This window comes from Phoenix dactylifera, chromosome 1, assembly GCF_051530095.1.
Source record: "Phoenix dactylifera cultivar Ajwa chromosome 1, Ajwa_hap1_PhDact_Kaust_v1.1, whole genome shotgun sequence".
NCBI lineage: Eukaryota > Viridiplantae > Streptophyta > Magnoliopsida > Arecales > Arecaceae > Phoenix > Phoenix dactylifera.
In genome coordinates this window covers 26,790,077-26,796,571 of record NC_143190.1, presented here as the reverse complement: position 1 = coordinate 26,796,571, position 6,495 = coordinate 26,790,077, and the positions used below count along the sequence as shown (strand labels likewise).

The following is a 6,495-nucleotide window of genomic DNA, read 5'->3' as shown; positions in this document are numbered from 1 at the left end:
AAAAATTCTATTTGGTAACCTCTAAACCTTTCTTATTTAAATTAATTATTAGCTTGAAATTTTGTGGTGATTGTTTGCTTTTAACTTTAGCAGAAGTGTGAATGTATGCCTAATACAAATACACCAACTAATCTGCACTTAGTAAGGGCAATCACCCCAACAAGATAAGAGCCGAATTTCATCACCGAACTCTTGCCCAATTTAGGTGAACTCAATCTCACATAGTGTCACTTTAATTAAAATCAATTAGACGTTGGCCCCTAGGGACATTCGAGCTCAATAGGACGAAGATCACCGAAAGTTGCACCAATTTCGCTCTGTGGCTTAGTTGATGTCTAGGCAAGCTTTGTCCCTATAAGGGAGACAGTTCATCTGTTCGAGGCAAGTGAGTTTTAAGTGGGACCTTTGCGAACGCATCGTGACCCCTCCACTTACCTGGGAGCTTACCTGGTCAACTCGGTTCATTAGACCGGATTGGAGGCTTAGGTGCCCTCTTCAAACCAGTTAGGAGCTGTCTAGTGATTTTAGGACAAATACAAGGATTTATGTGTTTTTCTTTTATTGCATGCTTGATTGATCAAGTACTAGTGTATGCAAGGGAGTCGTTCTAGAGTATGTGACCTATTACCTTTTGATCCTGAAATAGAACGGACCCTTAGGAATATTCGAGCTGAGATCAGAACATTAGAATCATCCCCACCTCCTGAGATGGCTGAAGAACAACCCAAACTCCTGAGGGAGTACTTTACTCCCACCATTTACACTTTCCCATCTTGCATTTGATTACCTGAAGTAGCAGCTGTACAATATGAAATAAAATCTAGTGTGATCCAAATGCTCCCATCTTTTTATGGGCTCACCAATGAAGACCCATATAAACACCTAGATGAATTCCTTGAGATTTGCACCACTGTCAAGATTCAGAACTTTACTGATGATGCTCTAAAACTTAGATTATTCCCCTTCTCCCTTAAAGATAGAGCCAAACAATGGCTAAATTCTTTAGAAGCCAATTCGATTCATTCCTGGGGTCAATGCAACAAGAATTCCTTAAAAAATATTTTTCCATAGGAAGAACGAACCAGTTTAGACGTGCCATCACGAGCTTCTCCCAAACTGAGGGAGAAGAATTTCATGAAACTTGGAAGAGATTTTGGGACCTAATCCGTAAATGCCCTCATCATCAAATACCTAAGTGGCAGCTAGTGCAATGTTTCTATGACGGATTGACTGAACGAAACCGTCAGATGATCGATGCTGCATGCGGGGGGACATTCATGCTTCAAAATGAGCATGAAGCATGGCAATTATTTAAAAATCTAAATGAAAACTCCCTCCACCATGCTTCATGTTCTCGTCAAGCACCCCTGAGTTCTCAAAGAAAAGGGACCATTTGTGAAATAAGTCATTCTATGGACCTGTCTAGCAAGGTAGATGCATTGTCCCATAAGATTGACCAACTGATGATAGGTGGGCATTACATGAACTCTTTCCAAGCATAAGTGTGTACTATCTATTCTAGCCCATCCCACCCTATTCATGAGTGCCCTTCAGCGCCCCAATTCTTCGAACTCGTGCAAGAACACATCAATGCTGCTCAAACACAGCCTAGACCGGGTAATGACCCATTTTTCAATACATATAACCCGGGATGGCGAAATCATCCAAACTTTTCTTGGAAGCAGCAAGCTTCGAACACAGCCCAACCCTGTTTCCAAAATTTTCAAAATCCTCAGAATTTTCAAACCCAACAAAATATTCATTCATACCATCCATCGACTCAATTTCAACACACTCCTCCTCCACCCCAAAGAAACACAGCCTTTGAGGAGAAAGTGTTGAACGCCCTTCAAGGTTTGGAAACCATTACACAATTAGTGCACTCTCAACGCAATCCATCGCCAAGCTAGAATCCCAGATGGGGCAACTAGCTAATGCATTGAACAAGCAAGAGGAAGAAAAGCTTCCAAGCCAACCACTAAGTAATCCTAGGGGACAATACATGGCTCAAGAAAATTAACTAAATGCAATTCATCATGAACAAGCCAATGCTTTGACTACCTTAAGGAGTGGACGTGTGGTAGACAATAAGATTGGGGAAGATAACAATAAGGAAGGTGGAGAAGAGAATAGACATGTGGCAGATGAACCTCTAAAACCTTCTTCTTCTTCAGCTAGTCCACCTTCTGCCAAAACTCACATCCCAGAGGCCCCATTTCCTGAAGCTCTTAATTCACCCTCTCCCTTTGGCAAAAAGGAAACTTCACTAGAGGAGATGATGGAGGTTTTTAAACAAGTGAAGATCAACCTTCCGCTTCTTGATGCTATTAGACAAGTTCCCTCCTATGCCAAATTTCTTAAAGACCTGTGCACCCAAAAGCGAAAATCTAGGACACATGTGCCCAGAAAGGTCTTTCTAACTGAGCAAGTGAGTTCTATTCTCCAACACAACACCCCTCCAAAATTCAAAAATCCTGGTGCTCCCACCATCTCCTGTGTCTTAGGAAATAATTTCATTGATCGAGCACTCTTAGATCTAGGGGCAAGTGTCAACCTTTTACCTTATTCAGTTTATGAGAAACTTGGGTTAGGTGAGTTAAAACCAACCTCGGTATCCCTTCAATTGGCTGATCGATCTGTAAAAACACCATGTGGGATAATTGAAGATGTTCTTGTCAAGGTAGACAAATTCTATTTTCTAGTAGATTTCATCATCCTTGATATGGAACATGAACCTAATCCTAAGAAACAAATCCCCGTGATCCTTGGGCGCCCCTTTTTAGCAACAGCCAATGCATGCATCAATTGTAGAATGGGGGTAATGAACATATCATTTGGGAACATGAAGGTAAAATTAAATATGTTCAACGCGGCCGACCAACCTGCGAGGAAAGTTGAGTGTTTTATGATAGACAAAATAGATGACCTCATAGAAGGAGATGCAAAAACTACCTAACAGTGTCTGGCTGAAGACAATAAACTTAGCGCTTGTTGGGAGGCAACCCAATTCTCTTAGATTTTTTTTAACATTGAGGACAATATTAGGTTTAGGTTTGGGGGTATTCATCTTAATTTTCATTTCTTGATTTTCATTCAAAAAAAAAATTGTGTTCATAAAATAATAAATAAAAAAAAGTTTTTTTTTAAAAAAAAACCTAATTTCTATACATGAATGCGAGAATGATAAATCCACAAGGTATATAAAATCTAAAAAGCCCAATAACTAGTTGAAAGTAATATAAATTTAAGTTCTTTTTATTAAGTCTCTCTTAGGGAGTTGTAAGCTAATTAATACTTTGGAATTTCACTACACACTGCCGACCCTTTTAAGGTCTAGGCTCGACAATATGTTGATAGTATAGTAGCAACCTTGGACCCTGATGAATCATACTTATCTAATTCAAAAAAAAAAAAATCATCAATAAAAAGGATTTAGTCAGGAACATCGAAGAGGGCTACCTATTGTCAAAGGTCAGGTGGGCTTGTGATGAGGACTCTGAGCATAAGTCCATAGGGGAGTCTTGATGCCCGACACCTTGTGCCAACTGGTGTGAGAGTTGTCGACTGATTGCTCGTTACACGGAGAAATCACCACAAGAGTAAAAGTGCACAATTTATACATCTTTTATTAAAAAAAAAAACTTTGTATTGACCTTGTAAAAAACAATAGTGTGAAAGCCGTCGTTGTAGAAATTCGAGTAAACTGAAATATTACAGATAAAGCCCGTGAGGTACTAAAGTAAACATCCACAACTCTCGAAATCCTGCAGATAAGATGATTTTGAATCAGTGAGTAGGTCCTTTCGACCAATCCTTGGAAACTACTAGTATTAGCAATATTTTGGAGATCTGAACCCTTAGCTTGTGTACGGTCCAGATTTCACTGTGCACTCCAGTATAAATAAGTCTTACAACTCCCTAACGGAAACTTAATGACCTCAACTTGAATTGCATTTTGACCTAGGATTTGGGCTGACTTAGTGAATAAAACCGTGTGTGTTTTGAAATTCTTATCATTTATGTATCTTAAATTAGATTTTAATTTCCTTACTAGTATGCATTTGGAATTTGATTTTCACTTCATATCAATTGATTTATCAAAAAAAAGAAAAGAAATTAATAATAACAATAATAATAATTGATTTATTGAAGTTTGTGGGTATCTTCACTGAAAATCCTCACGAGACTACAACTCGTCCACTAGGGTAACCTAGGGGTTTAAAGCCTTGTTATATATGGTAAATGTAACCGCGATGCCTGCGAAAGTGAGTTAAAATTCTTCTTTTCTAGTTTTATTTTGCTCGAGGACTAGCAAAACATAGATTTGGGGGTGTGATAAGTGCTTAATAATCTATAATTTAGTTATCTTTCCATAGCACTTATCAATGCTTTTAAACTGATAAATACATATTTTACCATAAAATTAAATAAACATTGAAATGAATTTAAAATATGGTAAGAGGTAAATAATTCTTAACAGACTCTAAACTTGTCTCTCTCCTGGTTGTAATCTTTCATGAAAACATATAAGGAGGAGATTGTGTTGACCCGATTTGGTAACCTAATGGAGTTGTAATCAAGCTAAGGTTATAATTAAATGGGTTTTGGTCCTGATTCGATCGAAAGTTATAATTAATTATGTATGGGGCAAAGGTTTGATTAACCCTTTTTATTAGGTCCCGGTCCGGTTTTTAGTCTTGTCTGGTCGAGTTCGATCTGAAGCAGCTTAGCAAGAATTAAATTTAAATGACAATGGGCTCAAGGACAAGTCAACCATCATGACCCACCTCAAACCCAAAGTCAATTCCCAACTAATTCCTTACCAGCCTTCATATAAAATTTATAAATTGAAAAAAAAAGATAATTAATATAATAAAATAAATAAAAATAATTTTGGGAAGAATCACTGGATTCACTATTCATATGAACAGTGTCCCGTAAAAACACTGTTCATATGAACAGTGGGAAATAATATAATAAAAAAATATAAATAAATAAATAAAATTGTTTCACTGTTTATCTCCTTCCTCCCTCTATCTATTCTTCCCATGATCTCGCCTCACAGAGCGTCCCCATGCCCGTTCCAGCCACGAGTCCCACGCGATGCAGCCAGATCCAGATCCTCCGCCTCCTCTTCCGCCCGTGACGCCTCCGGCGTCTCCCCGTCGATCCCGCGGCCAGCCCTCTTCCCAGCAGCCGAGATCCAGTTTTTCCGCATCAGCCCATTCCAGCCGCATCCAACGAGCACACCAGTGAGCAGCTCCTCTGTCTTCTCCGAGATCCGGCCGTCCGCGTTCCTCCCATCGATTCCCAGCTCCAATCCCTGTGATTCAGCCTTCACCGCGATCCCAGCCGACTGCATTCAACGAGCCGGTAACCCAGCTCCTTCCAGATCCGCACCCGCTTCGAGCTCCATCTTCGCCCGAGATCATTCCCAGCATCACGCCCTCCTCCTCTCTCGGGATCCATCGCTGGTCTTCGGCGAGCTATAAGAGGAAGACGAAGAAGAGGAGGAGGGAGCTCGGTTCGAAAGAAACAGGGGAGACCCTGTTTCGGTGAAGAGAAGAAGAGAGCCGAACCAGAGAAAAGAAATAAAAAAAAAAAGAAAGGAGGGGGGAAAGAGAATAGTTTGTGATATTTTGGAAAGAATGAGAGGGGAAGACTTTCACTTGAAGATGGAAGGTCGTCCGGAAGGCTAAACGTCCAATCTAGGGCTGGATGAAGCCATAGCAATGTATCAGGGGCATTGTAGTTCTTACTTTTTTATTATTTTGGAGCTTGTTTAAATTCTTATCTTCAAGAAAATATTTCTTTTATGATGTTTAAACCTTGAGCATGCCATTTATTATTCATGTTTGCTAAAGTAGTCTAAGATGATCCATGCCTAGGAAGATGAGGTGTGCTGCACCCTAGATTAGCATACTTAGGTAGACACTTCATGCTATACCGAAGATGGATCTTCCTAAAACTCTTTATGTTTTTATTTTAAAAGGCTTGTAGCCAATTTGCATGCCTCTCCAAAAGATAAAAATTAAGAACACAGTCCCTAATGCAACGCTACGCGGTGGATTCCAAACCCTAGATCCATCTGCTTTGATAAATTTCAATTCGTACTCATAGATTAATTTAGTTAAATCAAGTTAGCAAATTCTTCTTCGTGATTTATTTTTTTTTAAAAAATAACTTATTCTTCAATCCCTGTGGACCGACACCCGTAATCACTATCCTACAGGATACGTGCTATTGCGTGGTTTATTTTCAAAATTGAAAGAACCGATCAATGGTGGGACTCTCAGGGATTATCTCGATGATCGATTAACCCTAATGAGTAGAGTTGAAATCGTTCCGATCCATTGAAAGGAGTTTTCAATGATATTGTGATAGAGATCACAATATATCTCACTACCAGTCAGAGTAGAACCTATGGGGTCACACACACTAGGGGCATTGACCGATCCGATGGTTGATTCGTGATTAGGAATCACAAGTAATCAA

At 39.5% G+C, this 6,495-nt stretch overlaps 1 non-coding gene across 1 annotated transcript; it reads right to left on the bottom strand.

The window, feature by feature from the left end:
• Positions 1-1,083: 1,083 nt before the first annotated feature.
• On the bottom strand, positions 1,084-1,189 carry LOC120106346 (small nucleolar RNA R71). The gene has a single exon (XR_005508520.1). It is a non-coding gene; the product is annotated as a small nucleolar RNA R71 (small nucleolar RNA).
• Between the last annotated feature and the right edge of the window lie 5,306 nt (positions 1,190-6,495).